This window comes from Entelurus aequoreus, linkage group LG02 (assembly GCF_033978785.1).
Source record: "Entelurus aequoreus isolate RoL-2023_Sb linkage group LG02, RoL_Eaeq_v1.1, whole genome shotgun sequence".
Lineage (NCBI taxonomy): Eukaryota > Metazoa > Chordata > Actinopteri > Syngnathiformes > Syngnathidae > Entelurus > Entelurus aequoreus.
Window position 1 is genome coordinate 77,522,050 of NC_084732.1, and position 24,626 is coordinate 77,546,675.

The 24,626-nt window shown below is 37.2% G+C and overlaps 1 protein-coding gene across 3 annotated transcripts in view; it reads left to right on the plus strand.

Moving 5' to 3' along the window:
• Positions 1-24,626, plus strand: part of nr1h3 (nuclear receptor subfamily 1, group H, member 3) — a 55,424-nt gene that overhangs the window by 6,771 nt on the left and 24,027 nt on the right. For 2 of the 3 annotated variants that reach the window (XM_062032818.1, XM_062032837.1), the window contains exon 2: positions 15,552-15,742. The gene's annotated coding sequence lies outside the window, so the exon portion shown is untranslated. Of the gene's footprint in view, positions 1-4,823; positions 4,954-15,551; positions 15,743-24,626 lie in introns of those variants that run through there. The other variant, XM_062032828.1, reaches the window with a different exon arrangement.

Here is a 24,626-nt window from a genome sequence, read left to right on the forward strand (position 1 = left end):
AGAAAAAAGAGTCGAGGTAAGTGAAAAGGTTCATTGTCAACAGTGAGTGTCACATTCATCCTATAGTGTCTTTAATTCAGCTATGTAACTAATTATGCAGCCCCAGGTCAAGTCAAATTGTTTTGGTGTACCCCTCAGATTATATTCAATTTTCTCTAAATCTAAGAAAAACATGAGGTCCTTTAAGCCATAGGGAGGCCTTGGGGGCAAACTGTGATTTCCACTCCAATAAAATCCCTCTACGAGCTATTAATGACGCAAAGGTGATACTATCCCAAAACGGATTGTAATTGTAATATATTTTATTTTATTTGATTTTTTTTCCCTAATTGCCCTAGTTTATATCATTTTGTATTATATTAGGTACGCATATGTGACTATTTTATATTTTTAAGTTATTTTAAGTATAGTTTTATATCATTAATTGTTTTATACATGATTTAATTTTTTATTATTTTAGTATATGATTTATTAAATATTTTAAATTGTTTTATTGTTTTTATTATGTGTGTCTGTGTCACTATATTTCATATTTAATTTGTTGTTTATTTTAGTGTAGTTTTATATTACTATTGTTTTTTGTCTTAGTTTGTTTTTTTTATTATGCGACCCCGAAGGGAATAAGCGGTAGGAAATGGATGGATGGATGGATGTTAAATTATCATTTTTTAAATGATAAATGGCTTATACTTTTATAGCGCTTTTCTACCTTCAAGGTACTCAAAGCGCTTTGACAGTATTTCCACATTCACCCATTCACACACACATTCACACACTGATGGCGGGAGCTGCCATGCAAGGCGCTAACCAGCAGCCATCAGGAGCAAGGGTGAAGTGTCTTGCCCAAGGACACAACGGACGTGACTAGGATGGTAGAAGGTGGGGATTGAACCCCAGTAACCAGCAACCCTCCGATTGCTGGCACAGCCACTCTACCAACTTCGCCACGCCGCCCCTTTTTGGGAATTGTATTTAAGTTTTTACAATTATTTTTTTAATTGATTTGTATTGTTATGTTATTATATTGAATAATTGATTATTTTCCTGAATGTATAAATATTTGAGTGTGCTATGATAATTTAAAGTGTATTTTGGTATTTATTTTCTTTGTTGGCAGCACGGCTGGACAGGGGCCAGTACGTGTGCCCCACAACACGTAGGCCCCGGGCCCGATCTTGGACTCGGGACGTAATTGTAATATAATGAGAGGACACATGTACAGTAGGGCTGCGAATCTTTGGGTGTCCCTTGATTCGATTCAATATCGATTCTTGGGGTCACGATTTGATTATAAATCGATTTTTTCGATTCAACGCAATTCTCGATTCAAAAACGATATTTTTCCGATTCAAAACAATTCTCTATTCATTCAATACATAGGATTTCAGCAGGATCTACCCCAGTCTGCTGACATGCAAGCAGAGTAGCAGATTTTTGTAAAAAGTTTTTATAATTGTAAAGGACAATGTTTTATCAACTGATTGCAATAATGTAAATTTGTTTTGACTATTAAATGAACCAAAAATATGACTTATTTTATCTTTGTGGAAAATATTGGACACAGTGTGTTGTCAAGCTTATGAGATGCGATGCAAGTGTAAGCCACTATTGTTAATTTTTTATTTTATTTTTTAAATTTTTTATAAATGTCTAATGATAATGTCAATGAGGGATTTTTAATCACTGCTATGTTGATGTTGTTACTAATATTGATACTGTTGATAATATTCATTTTTGTTTCACTACTTTTGGATTGTTCTGTGTCATGTTTGTGTGTCCTCTCAATTGCTCTGTTTATTGCTGTTCTGAGTGTTGCTTGGTCGGGTTTGGTTTAGGAACTGGATTGCATTGTTATGATATTGCTGTGTATTGTTTTGTTGGATTGATTAATAAAAAAAAATAAAAAAAATAAAAAATAAAATCGAATTTTGAAAAATGAGAATCGATACTGAATTGTACAACGTGAGAATGGCGATTTGAATTCGAATCGATTTTTTCGACTCCCCTAATTACAGCCATATGATCATTTGACGCTTGTTTCCTCATGAATATTCATGTATTTTCTTCACTTCCTGTATTTTTCTCGCTTCCGGTGTCGACGACGGGCCGCCGCATCATATGACGTAACTCCGTTGGTTAGCTAGCATGCTAGCCAGTTAGCTCCGCTTGTCAAAGCCGCTGTCAGTAGACACCAAACGCACGGAATAACCTAAATAAAAGGGCCGACAAAACCCCACAAAACTCCCAGGCAAGTTCACACACCTCACCTTTTGCCACACGCGTCCTTCGTCGTGGCGTTCGGAGCACGAAGGGAGCCAAGTTAAACTTGTTTTTAAAAAGGCAGTTTCGTTCGAATGCGGCTCGTTTACGCACTGATATTGGCCTTGTTTAGATGACACGTCCAGCTAATCTCGCTCCGATTGTGTCCTTTTTGGACGAAAAAAAAACACAACATTAGAGAAATAAACGCTGACAATAGTTGTGTATACTATTGTGTTTATGCTTTTTAATGAAGCCAACGTTCCAGCTGTGTTTTGATCATTTCCAAGGCTGTTTAACTTCACTAACTTGGCTATTTATTTGGTCAACATGTGGCCAAAATGCTAGTTGTTTTGCTACTGTTACAAACTCTCTTAACACGAATAACCTGTTTGGGGGATGTTCGCTTTAACTCTCTAATGGGGCCCTAGCTGTAGGCGGTTGCGAAACAACGTCATTAACGAAGCTACTACAGTATATATATATATATATGACATATTAGCTTTAATCCAAGTGAATTGACTTGTAAGCAGTGGCTTTCCTTTTTCGTTCCTACATCAAATTGAAGCCTAAAGGAAAACTACACTTCTTAAAAAAATGCATCATTCAAAATCCATATGTGAGACAAGAACACACTATTTATCTCTTTCATGCATTCTAAATCGTGAAAAGACTGCTGGCAAGAGGCAGCTAACAATAATGGTGAGTCATCGATAAAGAAACATCCAAAAAATGCAGACAACACTCCATTTAGATGCATACTAACTAGGGATGTCCAATAATGGCTTTTTGCCGATATCCAATATTCCGATATTGTCCAACTCTTAATTACCGATACCGATATCAACCGATACCGCTATACATACATTATTATGCCTAATTTGGACAACCAGGTATGGTGAAGATAAGGTCCTTTTTTAAAAAATTAATAAAATAAAATAAGATAATTAAATTAAAAACATTTTCTTGAATAAAAAAAGAAAGTAAAACAATATAAAAACAGTTACATAGAAACTAGTAATTAATGAAAATGATTAAAATTAACTGTTAAAGGTTAGTACTATTAGTGGACCAGCAGCACACACAATCATGTGTGCTTACGGACTGTATCCCTTGCAGACTGTATTGATATATAATGTAGGAACCAGAATATTAATAACAGAAAGAAACAACCCTTTTGTGTGAATGAGTGTAAATGGGGGAGGGAGGTTTTTTGGGTTGGTGTACCAATTGTAAGTGTATCTTGTGTTTTTTATGTTGATTTAATTAAAAAACAAAAAAAACCGATACCGATAATAATAAAAAAACGATACCGATAATTTCCGATATTACATTTTAAAGCATTTATCGGCCGATATTATCGGACATCTCTAATACTAACTAAAATATAGCGATATATTTAGTAAAACGCTAATGCCAAAGAACTACTGTAAATTTCGGACTATAAGCCACTACTTTTTTCCTATGCTTAGTACCCAGCGACTTATAAAACGGTGCAGCTAATTTATGGATTTTTCTTTGCTAATAATGTTTTTAATTTCAACAAACAGTTTCCAACAGATACAGAAAAGGTGTTATTGTTTGTGCTATGGCGCCATCTTATGGACGATTTTGCTCACTGCTGTTGCTGCGGGTTGAACGTCTATAGCGGGGGTTGTCAAACATATCCGCAAACAGTTTTTTTCCGGCCCACGGGATGTGTTTGCAAAGTATAACAATGAACCGAAATTTTTGAATGAAAGAAACTGCTGTTCTAAATGTGTCCACTATGTCTCAGTAGCAATTATTTGTATCTTTGTAGATTATGCTACATATGTAAAACAAAATAAATCAGTGCCGCAGTTGAGGAAAATGAGCAAACTACACGAATAAAATCCTGTAATTTGATTTTGATTAAATTTTTTTACCTTGATAGATTGAAAATTAACACCAATGAGTTGACTGATGAACATTATCACATAATTTTTTCAGAAAGTATATATAAGGACAAATAAAGATAGAAAACTATTAACAGCAACATTTAAGTGTAAACAAATCTCAACAACATTATGATCTGTACATTTTCAGAATCTGCTTGTTCTATTTTTAAACAAAGAAAACAATCTGAAGTTGTCTTTATTTTTAAGTTATCGTGCCGTGATTTTACGAGTCTGGCCCACTTGGGAGTAGATTTTTCTCCATGTGGCCTCCAATCTAAAATGAGTTTGACACCCCTGCTCTGCAGTAATTACTTCTGTTTAGTGCTTTCAACTGAAAGTACAAGTTCCGTTTTGTCTTCTAGGCATCTATAGCGTTTCAACTTGTATGGATTCTTATTCATCACTCCAAACAACGTTTTTAAGTTTTACAATATATCTAAAACTATTCATACTTACTAAACCGTCCCATGTGTGATGTCTTTAGGGGTGTTTTCATGCATATTTGTATGCGCTATCATAATGTAATTAAGCTAGTGTCGTTATCATTAGCTAATATGCTAACATGTTTATGAGTGTATGTTTTAGTATTTTAACTTACGATGGCATTCTGTTTGTATTGTTCCAGTTTTGTAAATTCACCAAATGGAGTTATTGAGTCTGATTAGCTAATTGGAGAGCTAGCTTCTGCAGCTAGTGGGTCCATGACGATGATTTCTGTTTTATTTGATCAGCGGTTTTACTGCCGTCTTACAGGCACCGTTTGGAAACAATCAAGGTATGTCAATAAACTTCTTTTTTTTAAAATTCTGTCCAAAGAAGTAATTTCACAATGTATATATCTGCAGCTTATAGTCTGGCGTGGCTAATATATGAAAATATATTTTTCTTCTAAAATTTAGTGGTTGCGGCTTATATATAAAGGGCAGTCGCAAGGCCATATTGTTGATGTTTACACTTATGTAGTCCCCACACCAAGGACTGATGGTCTCCATGCATGCACATAATTCAGTTAATCACAAAGTAGGGCTAAAACTAACCACTATCCTAATGATTAGTCGACTAATCGGATTATTAAGCATATACATATTCAGTGGCTCTATCTTAGCCATTGACTTTAAAATTCATCTTGAGATATTCTTCGGCATGTGCTTATGGAACAACAAAGATGACTAATTATTATTATATTATTATCATAGAGGTTTATTTGAAATAGGGACAGATACAAAAACATAGACATCTGAAGAAACAGTTATCCAATGTATGCATCATAGTGTTTGTAGCCAAAGCTAATTTACAACACTTGTCCCCAACAACAACAACACAGATCCAACATCATTAAAATAGGAAACTAAAAAATAGAATGAGTCGATAATAATGATAATAGTAATAATACAGATAAAGTACAAACTAGATAAAAGCCAATAATAATAATAACACAGACAAAGTGCAGACTAGATAAAAAACAATTAGTAAAAATGAGTAAAAACTAAACATGGGAACATGATTGTTGCTCAGCTAGCCATAATTGTGTTTGTTTTTTGAAAGTGACAAGTGCAGGTATACTTTTCAAAGTGTCCGGTAAAGAGTTCCATGGTTTTGGTCCTTTTATTGAAAAGGCAGTCTGGGCAAAAGATGTTCTACGGAATGGAACACAACAGTTGCCTTTTGACATTGCTCGGGTGGTAGATCTGGTACCACTTTGCAGTCTTTTAATTGCCTTGCAGAGCAATTGGGGAGCAGAGTTATCCAAGCATTTAAAAACCAGTTTGACTGTGTGTAACAAAATAAAATTTGGTAAAATTTAAAATATTGTATTTGGTTAAAATTTGGCAATGATGATATCGTATACTATTCTTGTCTAGAACTTTCAAGGTGCGGTTATAAAGACACTCAATGGTCTTGATTGATGACTGGTGTGCCTGGAACCATGTAGTTAAGCCATAAGATATGTGTGAAAGAATCATTGCGTTCATAAAAGTAAAAGCACAGCTAAGAGTTAAGCAGTGTCTTATAATCTTAAAACAGCCCAGGTTTGCCTTCAGGGTTTTACACATTTTCTTAATGTGACTTTTAAAATTCAGCTGCTAGTCTATGATTATGCCCAAATATTTGACTTCAGGTACTTGTTCAATGAGCTCCTCATAATTGTTATATTCAGGTTTGTTTGAGGTAGCTTTTTTATGGAGAAGCAGACAGAGTTAGTCTTTTTAGTGTTTAGGGTTAAACAGGATGATGCCAACCAAGATGCTATTTTGTCTAATTTAGCATTTAACTTCTCAGCAACTAGAGTACAGGTCTTACCTGATGTATATACCACTGTGTCATCCGCATACATCTGTTATTAATTAATTCATACATTTATATTGGTACTGTAACTATGTACAGTCATGATGAAAAGTTTACATACACTTGTAAAGAACATAATGTCATGGCTGTCTTGAGTTTCCAATCATTTCTACAACTTTTATTTTTTGTGATAGAGTGATTGGAGCACATAATTGTTGGTCACAAAAAACATTCATGAAGTTTGGTTCTTTTATGAATTTATTATGGGTCTACTGAAAATGTGACCAAATCTGCTGGTTCAAAAGTATACATACAGCAATGTTAATATTTGGTTACATGTCCCTTGGCAAGTTTCACTGCAATAAGGCGCTTTTGGTAGCCATCTACATGGACTTGTTTCTTCAGCATTGTCCACACATTTATGTCAGGACTTTGGGAAGGCCATTCTAAAATCTTAATTCTAGCCTGATTTAGCCATTCCTTGACCACTTTTGACGTGTGTTTGGGGTCATTGTCCTGTTGGAATACCCAACTGCGTCCAAGACCCAACCTCCGGGCTGATTATTTTAGTTTGTCCTGAAGAATTTGGAGGTAATTCTCCTTTTTCATTGCCCCATTTATTCTCTGTAAAGCACCAGTTCCATTGGCAGCAAAACAGGTCCAGAGCCTAATACTACCACCACCATGCTTGACGGTAGGAGTGGTGGTCCTGGGATTAAAGCCCTCACTTTTTCTCCTCCAAATATAATGCTTAGTATTGTGACCAAACAGCTCAATTTTTGTTTCATCTGACCACAGAACTTTCCTCCAGAAGGTCTTATATTTGTCCATGGGATGTCAGATGAAACAAAAATTTAGCTTTTTGGCCACAATAGTTTCAATTTCAAGTTCAAGTTTCAAGTTTATTCACAATACCATACAACAATTGCAATAGTAGTGAATATCATTTAAAGATATTGGTAAGTGAAAGGGTCCCCCAAATAAGCTAGAAGAAGCTTTTGACAGGGGGTCCAGAGGACAGTTTATATATGGAATGATGAAAAATGGTAGCAAGCACTACAACAACAACAAAAAAAACCCAACAACAACGCTATGGATAAACACAAGATAATAGTACTAAAGCACGCATACACATACACACATACATTCATTCGACCATGCAAAACCCAACAGTAGTCAACCCCACATGAGGCATTAGAGATAGGTGGTTAATAGGTAAGTTTTCAGTTTTTTTTTTAAGTTGGAGAATGGATACCGTATCTTAAGGCTCTCATTAAGCCGGTTCCAAATCTTAGGTCCCCTGCATACAACACTTCGATCGGTACAAGCCAGTAGACGATGTTTACCTGATATCAGATCTAAGTTACGAGTGTTGTGGGCATGCTGGGGATGGTAGATAGGAACCAAGCTACAGAGCCTAGGATTCAGCCTGTGAATGACTTGATAGGTTAAACAAGCATTTTGATAAATATTGAATTCTGTCAGTCTTAAGAGATTATATTTATGAAATAGATGTCGAGTGGGGGCATTAAACTTGGACCATGATAGGGCCGGTATGATTTTCTTTTGCATAGATTCTAATTTGTGAAGGTAGGTAGGGAAGGTGTTACACCAGATGACATTACAGTAGTTTAGATGTGGTTCAAAGAGAGTTTTATATAGGGTAAGTAGAGCATACAGAGGAAGATAATGACGAAGGTGAAAAAACGGGCCAACATATTTAGATAATTTGTTTAACAGATGGCTAATGTGACATTTGAAATTGAGGTATTCGTCAATGATGATTTTGTGGAGTACACTCTCTGTATTTCCTGCCCATTGATATTGACATGGCAGTGCTCAGTATTTGTCCGGTTTTTATTAGAATGAAATAGAATAACATTTGTTTTATTAACATTAAGTGAGAGCTTACTGCATTTGAACCAGGAATCCACTTTCACAAGCTCTGAATTGACAGTTTCTTGTAGATCGTGGAGGCTCCTGTGTGAGGTAAACAAATTTGTATCATCAGCAAAAATTATTTTATTAAAAGTTTCGGAGGAGTTTACAAAATCATTTATATATAGGATAAAAAGGAGAGGCCCCAAGATGGATCCCTGGGGAACCCCATAATTTATGGTCATACAGGGTGAATTGTGATCATTGACGAATACACACTGTTGCCTTCCGTATAGGTAGGAATGAAACCAATCGAGAGGTACCCCTCTGACACCATAGTGGTATAGCTTATATAATAAAATCTCAAAGTCTATTGTGTCAAAGGCCTTGGACAGATCCAAAAAAATACCAATACCACTTCTTCTATACAGTCATTGACCTTTTCCAAGAGGTCGAGTATAGCCATACAGGTGGTACTTTTTTTACGAAAACCATATTGGGAGGGGACAAGGATATCTATTTTTTCCAGAAAGCCATTCAGTCGGTTATAGACCACTTTCTCAAATATTTTTGAAAATGTTGGTAAAATTGAAATTGGCCTATAATTGTTCATATCGTTTTTATCACCTGATTTAAAAATTGGGATTACTTTTGCCACTTTGGACATACCCAGCAATATGTTTGGAGGAGAAAAGGTGAGGCCTTTAATCCCAGGAACACCAAGCCTATCGTCAAGCATGGTGGTGGTAGTAGTATTATGCTCTGGACTTGTTTTGCTGCCTGGTGGTTTACAGAGAGTAAAATGTATTGTTGATATTTGTTGATAATGTCCACAAATCGTTGCACCCCTATCGCAAAATCACCTCGCTATCTACTTGATTTCCGTGTATCTTCTTCTGCTGTCTTGTTTTCCATAACGGGTCTGTTTTTAAAATGGTGACTTAATACCGACACAAAACAGGGCATCAAATGTCCACAGGCTTAGCTTTCATGTCGTAATATAAAAGCTGAAGTATTTGGCTTTGGTGTTTTCATGCATTACAAAGAAATCGATGAGACATCAAAACAGTTTAAAGTCATTTCAATTACGTTTGTGTGAAATGCCAGAAAAAAAAATTGCTTCACATGTTCACTGCCCTGCTGCCTCCCAACTTGGGCAGATGTCCCTGGTCAGAAGAAGTGAAAACATCTGAGAGTGTGTGAAAGGGTGTGGAGCACTCATGTACTTCTTCTTCCATGGGTTCATTTGTGAGAACTTTTGATTCTTTTTGCAGAAAGGCTTGACTCTTAGCTTTCCCACCAAGATGTTGCTGAGTACAGGCATCCACTTTTGCTTCAGTGGAGGAAGGGTGTGACACCCATGTGCACTTTAAGAAAGAAACAAAAAAATCCACCCAGTCATCCTAACTATTCTTTTACTCACTTCCCAAAACAACCGTCATTCGAGTAATTTAAGTTTGCTTTCAAATGAGTGTGGCAATGAGTCATTTGGTGCACATAGCTCCTCGGTATGTCAATTATAATATTTAATTTAAAGGGGAACTGCACTCTTTTCAGAATTTGGCCTAGGGAACATCACTCTTTTTGTATTTCTTGTTTGTAAAAATCAGCTCTTTGCCTGGTTACTAGCAATGCAGCTAATGGGAGCAATTATTCTACCTCTAAATCACTGTAAAATGCATCCAAAAACTGTCAACAATACTTATTTTACGTAGCTAGCTTCTACGACAACACGTTTGAGTTTGTAATGTACAACACTGCGATAGGACACCAATCTGTACTGACTGAAATACATTAACAATCATATTACAGTATCTGTAAAGTATTAGTCTACGTTTCGTGTTTTGCTTGTACAAAGCTAGCCAGACAGCTAGTACTGTTTTTTTTAAATAACATACATGACGTGCTGCGTGTATCATAAATATTAAATTGTTACTCACTCGATGGATAGTGTGCGTTTGGTCCAGCTGACCATGGACGTATTTTCGGGTTTGAGTAAGCACTCCATTTACCGTATGTGAAATTGCTCTGCTCCATGTTCAACATTTATACTGTCTTCACTTTCGCCTCGCTCTCTTGGCTTCCGTCTGCTCCAACTTCTCACCCTTTTTTCGTGCTGGCTTCTATAACCAGCAGTTTATCCTCAGTATATTCAGCTTAAAAAATATAGGGTTGTAAATCCTCATCTGTCCAAAAATAGTAATCTTCGTTGTTTGTTATCGATTCTGACATGATTAGCACACACACTCGTTTGTTTCCGGAAATAGGAACACACATTTGTTGCCAGAAGTCGCATGTGCGCTGCTATGGAAACCAAAATCAATGCGCTGAAGAAATCAGTCTCCCGGCATTGATTAAAATGATCAAAATACTGTAAATATTGAACATATTACATGTTGTTATGAACGTGTCTGTTACTACATTATATATATACTTGCAGTGTGTATATAAAACGTTGATGGAGGGTTGTTTTAGAGGGCTTTGAAGGCTACAGCAGTGACTCCCATTAGCCGCATCTTTTTATCATCTTTAAAATCCTTTAGAATACAATAAAAAAAGAGGTGTGTTCTAACGATAGACAACATTCCAAAAAAGTGCAGTTCCCATTTGAGAACTAAAATAATGGAAAGTTGAAGGACTCAAACAATATAAAGTCTTTACTAATAGTGAGAATATTTGGCCACCTCACAATTTGATCAGGATTAGGATTCAGGAGCTAAAATTCGATTAAAAATTGTTTATGGATGCGTCTTTAATTTATTTACATATTGAGTATTGACGTTTACTAATTTATTTTAGTAATCCATCGGGTTGGGGAGGAGATCTTGCCCCAAGTGGAGGAGTTCAAGAACCTCAGAGGTTCTTGAACTCCTCCACGTTCACGTGTGAGGGAAGAGTGGATCGTGAGATCGACAGGCGGATCGGTGCGGCGTCTGCAGTGATGCAGACACTGTATCGGTCCGTCGTGGTGAAAAAAGAGCTGAGCCCGAAGGCAAAGCTCTCGATTTACTGGTAGATCTACATGCCTGCCCTCACCTGTGGTCATGAGCTTTGGGTTATGACCGAAAGGACAAGTTCATGGGTACAAGCGACCGAAATGAGTTTCCTCTGTCTGGTGGCAGGGCTCTCCCTTACAGATAGGGTAAGAAGCTATTGTAATTTGGGAGGACCTCAGAGTAAAGCCACTGCTCCTCCACATCGAGAGGAGCCAGATGAGGTGGTTCGGTCATCTAGTCAGGATGCCCCCTGAATGCCTCCCTGGGGAGGTGTTCAGGGCACGTCCGACCACGGGGAAGACCCAGAACACGTTGAGTGGACTATGTCTCCCAGCTGGCCTGGGAACGCCTCGGGATCCCCCCGGGAGGAGCTGGACAAAGTAGCTGGGGAGAGGGAAATTTGGGCTTCTCTGCTTAGGCTGCTGCCCCCGCGACCCAACCTCGGAATAAGCGGAAGAAGATGGCTGGATGGAAGTAATTTATTTATTAATTTGTTTGAATAATTGAGTAATTAAATATATCACCCTTTCTCGCATCAATGCTTCCTTTAGTGAAAATAGTTTAAATAAAAAAATATATAATTACCTTTACTTTTTTTAAGTAACATACGTGGCGTGCATGTTAGAGGCTATTTATAGGGGAACTGCACTTTTTGTGGAATTGTGCCTACCATTCACAATCCCAATGTGAGACATCCATCATTTTTTATGTATTCTTACTCGTAAATAAACGCCTTATATTTTTTAACCTGAAAATACAGAGGATGAGCTCCAAGTTTTTGAAGCTGGGTGATAAGCCTATCTACCTTTGGTGCGATTTAGCTATAGTCGTGTATAGAAAGAGAATGAACAACTAAACGTGAGGCGCCATGTTTGGTACCTAGGACGTGAGTGGCTGTGCCCCGAAGCATGCAATTGAGTCGTTCTGGCGTTCGTTTTTTTCTTGACGAAATAAACCAAAAAAATGGGTCTAAATATATTTGTAAATTTACTCCAGCTCATAAACGTACAATAAAACATACTTTTATTTCGTCAGAGTAGTATAAAAATAATAATTTTTAGGGAAATTTTGCGACCATTTTTTGATGCACTCCATCGCTATATTCATGTAGTGTTTAGTGACCAGCGGCTGTCTAACACACACCCACTGACAAAATGTACATCAGAAAATAAACAATGACCAAAAATAAATGTATTGCCCTCTGTTAGCCCAAATCCTCATTAGCTTTGGACTAACAATTATGGATAAATTATGACTTGTGTGTGAAGTTTGTCAATTGTAGTGTCTGCCTCCAATGTATTGTTTGTTATCGTTGCGCTATATATGCCTGTGCTTTTACTTTTGCTTTTTTGAATATTTTTCATAGGTTTTGCTGTGGCGAGTCATGGCTGCCTGATTTCATTATCACCATATTAACTTGAATACTGAACTAATGCTGATTTTTACTGAAATATTAGTCTAATTTGGATTATTGGTGACATGCAAAAAAGGTGCTGTTTTGACAGGCAAAGTGTATTAATTGTAACTGACAGTGAGATATAGCACGTTCCCATGTGTCATCATCATCATCATCGGCAGTCACTCGTAGTCGAGTATGACTGTCCTCAGAATGGATGGATTCTCATTCGGGAGGACGCCTGCGCGTGACGTCTTTTAGCGTGGGGAGACTGATGCGCCTGCAGCCACGTATGCTGGTATTGGCTCTCCAGCCTTCCCGACGAACCTTCACTTCCCATATTTTTCTCCTTTCTGGGTTACGGCAAACATGTGCAGTTGCTTCCCGCATTTTTTGGGCACAACAAGCCGCGTTTACACCGCAAACACGCTTCAATCAAAAGAAATGTATAATGAGGAAGTGCAGTGCCGTTTAGCTTCGGGTTCAAATTAGTACGTAACATGGCGCCCTGTAGTCACGTGAGTGCCTTCTGTGCCTTTTGACCAGTCATTGAGGAGATTACTTGAAACGGAGATCATTTGCTGCAGTCTACCCCTCTGACGAGGGGTAGAAAATGGATGGATGGATCTCATCGCATTCAGCTATTATTATTATATTATTGTTATTATGATGATATCTGGTTTGTATATTCTATATATCGACCGATTATCGGCCTGGACAATATTTGACATTTTGACGTATATCGGTATCTGCCTTTTTTTAAATCGTTATCGACCTTTTTTATTTTTTATTTTTTTACAACTACAACAGAACAATATTTTTTACAACTACAACAATACTACATCACCAGAATTAATATATACGCTTATGATACCAGTATTTACTATAGAACAAATAATTAGCAAAGTAGAAAATAATGAGCGGTGATTTAGCACTAGCGTTTTGCCCTGCTTGAGCAAAGTCCCTCTTTTTTCCCCCTCCTGCAGTGCTCGTCGTCTACCGTACGCCTCTCCGTTTTGTTCGTTTTCGCAACTGCAGCGACGGCGTCCCCTCAACAAGCTCAGAGCTTGGGCTCCTTAAAGAAGCGCGGCGAGTTTCATGTTCCATGATTCATTCAAATTACAACGCGCCACGCGATAGATGGACATGAAGACGACAGAAAAGATATCTCTTCCAAAAATCTAAACTTTTTGTAAATATTTTGACAAATAGGAGACTTATTATAGGCAGCTACTGCCACATTCAAATTTTTTTTCTGTAATATTGAGGCAGAAATATCAGCATGCTTGAAAAATGTTTCACCTATAAGCGACATGAAGGAGCCCACATTTTAAACATTTAAATATTAGCAATGTTTCATGATTTGAAACACTCTTAGCATTCTCTCGATGAGCTTCAAGCACACCTGTGAAGTGAAAACCCTTCCAGGTGACTACCTCTTCAAGCTCATCGAGAGAATGCCAAGAGTGTGCGAAAAAGTAATCAGAGCAAAGGGTGGCTATTTTGAAGAAACTAGAATTTAAAACATGTTTTCAGTTATTTCACCTTTTTTGTTTAGTACATCATCAAACTTTATTCATCATCAATCTTTATTGCAGACTCCAACGTCCAAGTAGACATACAATCGCATACAGTACATAAAACAAACAAAATACAGTATAAAAGGCATTATCACATAATATTAAAAAGAATGCTTGTGCATGTTTAGTAAAAGGCATTTAATAAATAAAAAAAAGCAGCAAAAAAAAAAATATATATATATACTTTAAAAATGCGTTAACACATTCTATAAAAGGCACAGTTTCCATATATACGATTGGTACCTAACAGAACTACACCTAGGATTGGTTATCTGTATAATAAGATCATTATTGGACCCCTGCAGTCTACATATAAACTTAAACATCAGTTTTCATGTCATGTCACATAACTCCACGTGTTCACTCATAGTTTTGATGCCTTCAGTGACAATCTACAATGTAAATAGTCATGAATATTAAAAAAATGCATTGATTGAGAAGGTGTGTCCAAACTTTAGGCCTGTACTGTGTACTATTATTTTTTTTTAAATGATTTTTACTGCAAATTAATATCGGCTCCAAATATCAGTTATCGGCCTCCTTGACTACTAATAATCGGTATCAGCCCTGAAAATAACATATTGGTCGATCTGTAGCATATTCATGTCTAAACTTTTATAATCTGCGCTGACTGTGCTATCTGAACGGTAGCCATGTTTTTGCTTGACCCTAAAACAAAACCCAGAAGAGCATCTCGGCCAGTTTGCTGCTGGTTAGATATTTTTTTAAGGATTTGTATTAATTCATTTAATGAAGATAGATGTAGCATCTAATTTTTGAGGCATTCACATTAGTCCATGAAAACAAAAGGTGACTGACCGATAAGATGTGGCGGACATTGGACTTGAACTGAAACAGGTGGGGATGACATGAGGTCACAGGCAGTAGAAAGGTTTTAAAACCAAAAACAGCGAGTTTGACCAATAAACCTAGCATATTGTTAAACAGAGCTATTGCATATCCAGCCTTTAATACGTATCCAAATGATCTGTGTCTGACTTTGTCGGCTTTGTGCAACTCCAGGCACGTGAGCATTTTGACTTGAAGTTAGAACAAATCAGTAGGACATTTGTGCTTGTCGCTTGTTGCTTGCTATGTAAAGTAGGTTGCTTAAACAGGAAAAGCCTGGAGCACTGCTGGGGACTGAGAGATCGAGAGAGCCATGCAGGTGACCAATAGTAACCTCGTGTTCCCTCCCCTTTCTCTCGCCCTCTGTTTTCCGTCTTGTCTCCCATAGAGCATTTTAAGAAGGGACTCATCTTCTCACTGACTTTCACTCTCCCCAAGACATCAAGGCAATTGACTTGAGACCAATAAGTCACAGAACCTTTGGCATCCTCAAGAGTCATCAGCTAAGCAAGTCCCCCATTTGCGCAGTGATATTGATTGAGGAAATGGACTTGCGTGTGTGAGGCATCAACATTAGAGGTAAGGGTCAGTCTATTGTAACTTTTGAACAACGCAGGTCCTGATCTAAGAAAATGTCATGCTGTTGATTAGGGTAGCAGCCATCAAATATTTTAGGACTCTAGCAATTAGTTTGTTCGGTTAATCGAGTAATCGGCCAAAACACACTTCATAGCCTCAACGCGTATTTAAGGAAAAATAGGTGAAATAAAAAAATGTTCTGCTTGTCATAACATAACCTTCATTATTTTTTCTTATAAATGCACATCATCAACACTGAAATTGTACTTTAACCAAGTGTGCATTAGAACATTTTTTAATTATTAGATTAAAGACAACAGTCCACTCTTCGCCATACAGATCATAGCATCTACAATAGGGCTGCAGCTATGGATTATTTTAGTAATTGATTAATTTGTTCAGTTAATCAAGTTATTAAATAAAACACACTTTGTAGTCTTAATGCCTTTTTTTGGGAAAATATATGCTGTAAACAGAAATTTATTTGCACAAAACATCACATTTAATTTGCACTTTTACCACCCGAGCATTACTATTTATATTACTTACATAAAAACAAAACAGTGTAGCCAGACACACATAAACCAGGTAATCTATAACTAATACAATAAATAATCTTTTAAGTCTTAAAGAATCAAAATAAACAAAACTACTCTCTGATAAAAATATGATAAGTAACAATGTCTTTAACAATTTGACACAATACACATTTAAGAAGGTACAGAAGACAGTTGTTTCATTTTTGGAACGAACAACTTGTTAGTTTTAAAATACAAGCTAGATGCTAACATGTCCTCACATGTGTTTGAATAAAACATTTGTTATGTAAGTCAAACGTATAAGATGGCGTTAGCTACCAAAATAAACTGTTACCATGTTTCTGCTTGCTTGCTGCTTTTACATACAAAGGATGTTTTATGGTAATGTATTGCATCATTGATGTGGTGGGCAACCAAACCACAATGGCTACTGTGCCACAAACAAAGTGCAAACTATCTGAGTACGCAAAGGGCTTGGATCTTACCACTAAGAGCAGATATGAGCAACAAATACAAACTATGTAATGGAAATCTATTCCTTAACTTTATCAAAAAAAGATTTTTCGAGTGATCTCAAGGATTATCCATCAGTCGCGTTCCCATCCCAGACATGCGGAACTATCTGGTGCTCCAGATGTCATTCTACACGACAAAGCAGAGGTAAACTTGGAAAAGCATGAATGTCTACAACTTCTTTGTGTGTGGCTAGGACAAGGAAATTGGTATCAAGACTCTCTCGGATAGATCATGCATCGTTTTTGCTCAATTAATGTTGCATTTCATGATTTAACTTCGCCTACAACCATGTTTATTGCCTTATTGTTGCTATGCTGTTATGCGTATGCATGTTTTTCCCTGTCTTTATTAAAATATAACTATAGATCTAAACGTTGTGTATGTGCTGAAGGCTTAGTTTATGATTGCTCCCTTTGGTAAAAGCTTAACTCTGTTAGGTTTTGCTCACATTTGCTTTCTTTTATTTAGACTCGCCAAGTTGGTGCTTTACAAAACACTCGTAGCAAAAATGTGTTTTAAGAACTCAGAAAGATAAATTGCAAATAATATCAAGATAATACGTATATGGGAAATACTAAACGTTAAATGTATATCAAACAAACCTTTAACAAAGTCATCACTGCAAACTTGTACGTTCTTCTATTCGGCCTTCTTCGACTGGAGTGTGTGCCCCTTTTCTGTCGTCTCTCATAAGATCCTGACATCTTTTGCCCTTCTTTACTACCTCTTGAGGACATCCGAATAAACTTTTATCCTTTTCGCGTTTTGAACAGGTTCAACAGCCTAAAACAACCATTTTTCTTCAAGAAAGGCAAAATGCCGCCCAGAACGCTATGACAACAGGCGCTTGCTGACCCACCATTTCGAGCCTCGCATAGTTAATGAGTTGCACGTGACGGCAGGTGAATACAACCTATAGTGAAATGCCAGCTTTTTGACGGTGCAAACATTTTTGTCTTTTTCACCTAAAATGACTGCAAAACCTTTTAGAGCTTCTCTCGTTATCTTATTCTTCACCGTCTCTCTGTCTCTCTCTTTCTCTCTTTTGACACTCTGCTGGTCACACAGGCCACATCACCGGCAGCGTGAGCGACATCACCAACAGGTGCATCGCTCTCATGTGCAGTCTTGCGCTTGTTTTACTTATTTAACAAATGATTGGCAACAAAATACAAATGTATGCTTTTTTCTAGTCAAATAATGCTCATGTATTTAAAGTTCCAGACACTCCATGTGATCCGGATTTGATTAATTCTACTTCGTGAACTTCCTTTTTCTCCCACCGTCCAAAAACATGCACGTAAGCTCTGAATTATAGGTGTGATTGCGGATAGTTGTCTACATGTGCCCTGGGATTGACTGGTTACCAGTCCAGCAGGGTGTATCCCACCTCTCATCCAAAATCAGCTGAGAGAACCTCCAGCTCAGCGAAGACCCTAATAAATACAAGCGGACTAGAAAAGGAATGGTTAGCAGTATTCAATCCAATTTCCAGTGTTGGTAGGTTGTGGGGTGGTTGATGTAATGTCGTTATAGGCAAATTTGAATAATTGGCCATGACCCATTTGTATAAATAGAGTAAAAAACATGAATATACTCTCTTGCCTTTCTTTCTTTGTCGTTCTTCCTAGTGACTATTTTGATAGTTGACATGTCATCGACCATCTTAACCATTAGTCGACTAATCGTATGAGGACTACTGTATTTTCCGTACTATAAGCCCCACCGTTATATAAGCCGCACCCCCTACATTTTAGACGAAACAATTTTTTTTTTTCATATACAGTACAGGCCAAAAGTTTGGGCACACCTTTTCATTCAATGGGTTTTCTTTATTTTCATGACTACTTACATTGTAGATTGTCACTGAAGGCATCAAAACTATGTGGAGTTATGTACTTAACAAAAAAAGGTGAAATAACTGAAAACATGTTTTATATTCTAGTTTCTTCAATATAGCCACCCTTTGCGCTGATTACTGCTTTGCACACTCTTGGCCTTCTCGCGATGAGCTTCAAGAGGTAGTCACGTGAAAGGGTTTTCACTTCACAGGTGTCATAGTTTTGATGCCTTCAGTGACAATCTATAAAGCGCATTGAAATGAGAAGGTGTGTCCAAAATTTTGGCCTGTACTGTATTAGCCGCACCGGACTATAAGCCGCAGATATAGTCATAAACAAATTGATAGATTAATCAATTACTAAAATAATCGATAGCCACAGCGCTAGTGGGCGGCGTGGTCTGTGTGGTGGTGAACATCCGCACACATGTGAAAATGTCAATGTTAATATTGTGCATTTGGTAGAGAGAAAAAAAATAACGTAATGGCAAGCAGAAACATTTTTATTTAAACTATTCTCTGTAAAATACACTTTGAGGCTCTAAGGTGTGTTTCATCTGACTACTTCATTATTCTAAAACTGATTGATTACTCAATTACTAAAATAACCGATAGCTGCAGCCCTAGTGCTGAGCGGCTTAAGTGCTTTTTTATAGCATGTACATTATAGTAATCAGGTTCAAATGTCATAATTTGTTGCTACTTATTTTTTTATAAGCAAGATTTAATTGTATTCATTCATTTAGTAGGTTTACATTCAGCACCCGGAAACATTACTAACATGTATTTACATACCGTATTTCCTTGAATAGCCGCAGGGGCGTTAATTAATTTAAAACCTCCTGTCACACCTGCGTTTACCGGAAACCGGCGGGATGGCCGTGCATGCGGTAATTATTTTAAAACCTCTTCTCACTCCGGCGTTTACCAAAAGGAATCCATAAAATGTAGGCGTGCGCTTTGAGTGTGATGTAAGCATACCATCATGAAAAGCACATTTAATTAAAAAAAACGTTATTATGGTCTTACCTGTACTTATAAATGGAGTCCATTTGCAGCTCCTTCTGACCAAAAGCATCGATAACTTGTTTATAGAAGTCTTCCTTATTTTCTTTCTTCAGTTTTAAAAGTCTCTGTTTCGATGGAGATATTCCTTTAATTATTACCTCCTGCTTCGATTGAAAGTCCAGTTTAGAAAACTGTTTTATTTTATGTATGTAATCCTCCATTTTAAAAGTTCAGGCAGAGGACAGAAAAAAAAATCTCTTGCTGCGTGTGTTCACTTCTTCTGCAGTACCGGAAGTCGCAAGAAGGATCACTAGCGCGGCAGCGCCCTCTACCACCAGGAGGCGGGAGTCATTTAATGACTTATACAGTATTTCACACACGCAGCTACGGTATATTAATAAAACATAGCTGCTTACTGTTCTCTTTAGCATACTGTACAGGTATTCAATAGCTTGGACCTTAAATCCTACTGAAAAGCTCTTTATCTTTTTTCCTTTGTGCGATTGTAAACTACTGAAAGCAGTTTCCTCCATTTTGAAAATGAGGACAGATGCGTCACTCGTGACGTAACGAATTTGACCCGGTGGAAGTTCTAGCCATATGCTAAATATTTTGCGAAACGAGTTTGACCCGGCGAAAATTACAGACGTGCGATAATAAAATTAATATTTTGCGAAACGAATTTGATCCAGCTTCAATAATAAACCGGCGATAAGGCCAAGCATGCGTTAATTATTTTGAGAAACGAGTTTGACCCGGCAGTAATTCTAGACGTGCGAATACTATATTCCCTGCGCCAATTCAAGGAAATACGGTAGTAATTTTATAGTAAACTTAAACCGTGCACATTTGGTAGATTTTTGTGTCTCAATACTCCTTGGGACGGATTTAATAAAGGTTTGCGTGTACTAAAACGTGCAAACTTGATAGCACATGCAAACTGATCTACTAAAAGTGTGCAAAGGGTCAGAATGGCAGAGCAGAATAAGGCCTGCAATCCATTTTGTGTCTCTGTCTTCAACAATATAAAAAATATATACTGATCATCAAAACGCCCACAATACTGAGAGGAGAAGATGCAAATATAGTTATTTAGCACACGCAATGTGATTTATTAACACTCATCATCGTTCTCGATCACTATTTTGCGTTTTATTTAGCACCTGTCAGAAGGACTTGCAAACTGACAGTTCCAGAGTCGGCTGCAGGATCCATGCTCACGCTGCAAAGCAAGACGATGAACTAACGACAATCCTCCGTTCAATGTGTGTGTGTCAACATTTTGGACAGTCAGAAATAAAAAAATATTAAGACATATCGTCAATTCAGCAATATCATGTTATTATTTTATAGTTGTTAGACCACCCAAAGGGCTCATTAAAACAAATTCAATTGATGCGTTTTGGTGTCCCTTACATTTTTTTAAATAACAATCTTTTTTTTTTCGCATATGAATTAATAAAATGTTTATTTTATGACAAAAATTGTAGTATGCATTTTTTTGTGTCTTGTGCGGAGTAAGTACAGCCTCACGCCAATGAGAAACCTTCAGCAATAACAAATTAAAAAAAAGATAAATAAAACAGTGTCATTTTGAATGCACTGCACAACTGCTTCTAAAATGCCCCAAAAAAGTGGTTGATGTTGCCTGCTTATTTGAAATACATAGCACAACATGACAGGGAGGAAGGAGCATCATAAAATTAATGTGGAGTAAATGAGTGTCTCCGTGGTGATGCCCCCCTTATAGTACACGCAAATTCTTCATTTAAATAAAGCGGTCTGCACCACTTTTCAATTGCATACGCAGTGTTAGTAAATTGCAAGCGACACGGCCACTCATAGTACACACTATTTGATAGATTTTACACACTGTTTAGCGCAAGGTATTTAGATCGTAGTAAAAAATCAGGCCCTTTGAGGTTTCACCAATTCTTTAGATTTTACAAATAGATGGAGACAGCAAAATAGGAGCAGCAAAGATCATGTCTGGGTCTGCTGATTAGAATTTCCTGAATGCACATGACAAAGTTTCATTTCTGCTTTTCTGTGTGCCTTTTCTTATAATCAGGGTTAAAGATGCCCTCGATTCATGTTACGGTTTAGAAAATTCTATTAATAATCACTTAAGGCTGGGCAATACGGTCCAAAAATAAAAGATCTTATTTTATAACCAAAAATGTGATTTCCGATGTGTTTTCCCCTACTTTTGAAAGAAGCCAATAAATACAAATCACAGACATTTGAACGTTGAAGACTCCTGCCTTAACTAGATGATTCTACCACAGTAAGCAGCTTTTTCACAGTACAGTCCAGCTCAAGACCCACTCAAATATTGACACTGAATTAGTAATCTTACTCTTGATTTTAATCGTATTCAATAATTATATCTAACCTACTTATAGTTTAACAAAATAAACCTTGACAAATGAATTGAAACCATGTGTTGATCACAAATATTATTACCAACACCAAGGCTTAAGGTCAGGTTGATTACAAAAATGAATACTAATCAAATATACTGCATAAGAAGGGACTCATAAAAACTGATGAAAAATACATTTACGTACAATGCTGCAGTGCTAAAATGAATAAATTCTGAATAAATAATACAAAATATGTTCCTTAAATAAACTGTCAATACAATTTTAGTCCAAATGTAAATACAGCTTCACCACTTTAGTCATAATTTCTGCGCTTAAGAAACTTTTTTAGCGCCGGACTTCATTTGTTTGTTTGATATTGTCATTACTGCCACAGGTGATGGAACGGTGTATTACAACTGAGTACCGCTGCGGCCCATATGGACCACAGCTGAGAAATAAATATTTTTGGCGGCCCAAAAATTGGCCCTGGCCCTACAGTTAAACACTAATTTAGACCACAACGAAGTGTTATAAATGTAAATTCAAATCATCGTAGGTGCCCTTTTAAAATGGTAAATAGGTCGTACTTGTGTAGCGCTTTTCTACCTTTTTAAGGAACTCAAAGCGCTTTGACACTATTTTCCACATTCACCCATTCACACACACACATTCACACACTGATGGCGGAAGCTGCCATGCACGGCGCTAACCAGACCCATCAGGAGCAAGGGTGAAGGGTCTTGCTCAAGGACACAACGGACGTGACTAGGATGGTAGAAGGTGGGGATTGAACCAGTAACCCTCAGATTGCTGGCACGGCCACTCTCCCAACTTCGCCACGCCGTCCCCCAAAAAGGGGAACTACACTTTTTTTTAATGAATTTTGCCTATCGTTCACAATCATTATGAGAGAATAGAAGACAAAAGTTATTATTTATTTTTTTGCATTCTAACATCCAAAAATCGACTTGTTCTTGGTGTCTAGCAATGCAGCTAATGGGAGCAATCAATGTTACCTCTAAATCACTTTATAAATGCATTCAAAAACCGTCAACAATAAGTTAAGTTAAAGTTAAAGTACCAATCCTTGTCACACACACACTAGATGTGGTGAAATTTGTCCTCTGCATTTGACCCATCCCCTTGTTCACCCCCTGGGAGGTGAGGGGAGCAGTGTGCAGCCGCGGTGCCGTGCCCGGGAATCATTTTTGGTGATTTAACCCTCAATTCCGACCCTTGATGCTGAGTGCCAAGCAGGGAGGTAACGGGTCCCATTTTTATAGTCTTTGGTATGACTCGGCCGGGGTTAGAACTCACAACCTACCGACCTCAGGGCGGACACTTTAACCACTAGGCCACTGTACTTCATTTATGTTCTGTAGCCTGTACAATAACCCAAACTGTAGCGACATTGTTATTGTAATTGCGAACACTGAGGAACTCTCTCTACCGTAGTAACACATCGGTGTGCTACGGTATTAACCGTAAAAGCTATCTACGGAAAGAGATAAGATAGGAACTGCATCAACACAAAACACGTTTGAGTTTGTAATGCACAACACATTGCTATATGACAACATTCTGCACTGACTTGAAAAACGTGAACAATCATGTTACAGTATCTGTAAAGTATTAGCCCACATTTCATTTTTGTTTGTACACAGCTAGCCAGACAGCATATGCTGTCTGTCTTGATACACACGACATGCTGCTTGTATCATGATCATTATAAAGTTTGACTCACTCGATGGACAGTTGTCTGTTTGGGCCAGCTGGCCAGGGACATTTTTTCTAGTTTATTTGGGTAAGCACTCCATTTATGTAAAAATAGATTGGCTTCAAATTCCACATTTTGCAGCTTCAAGTCACTTTCACCTCACTCTCTCGGCTTCCGTCTGCTCTAACGTCTCACTCTTTCCTTCGTTCTGGCTTCTATAAGCAGTAGTTCATCCTCTATATCAGTGGTTCTCAACCATTTTTCAGTGATGTACCCCCTGTGAACATTTTTTTAATTCAAGTACCCCCTAATCAGAGCAAATCATTTTTGGTTGAAAAAAAGAGATAAAGAAGTAAAATACAGCATCATGTCATCAGTTTCTGATTTATTAAATTGTATAACAGTGCAAAATGTTGCTCATTTGTAGTGGTCTTTCTTGAACTATTTGGAAAAAAAGATATACAAATAACTAAAAACTTGTTGAAAAATAAACAAGTGATTCAATTATAAATAAAGATTTCTACAAATAGAAGTGATCATCAACTTAAAGTGCCCTCTTTGGGGATTGTAATAGAGATCCATCTGGAGTCATGAACTTAATTCTAAACATTTCTTCACAAAAAAATAAATCTTTAATATCAATATTTATGGAACATGTCCAAAAAAAATCTAGCTGTCAACATTGAATATTGCATTGTTGCATTTCTTTTCACAGTTCTTCTTGACAGACATTTTAGAGAGGGTCAAACCATCATGGCATGGGGGAAACTCTGGCTTTATGGTAATGAATGGAATAGCCTACTTGATTTGATGTTCAGTTTATGAACTTACATTCATATTTTGTTGAAGTATTATTCAATACATATATTTATAAAGGATTTTTGAATTGTTGCTATTT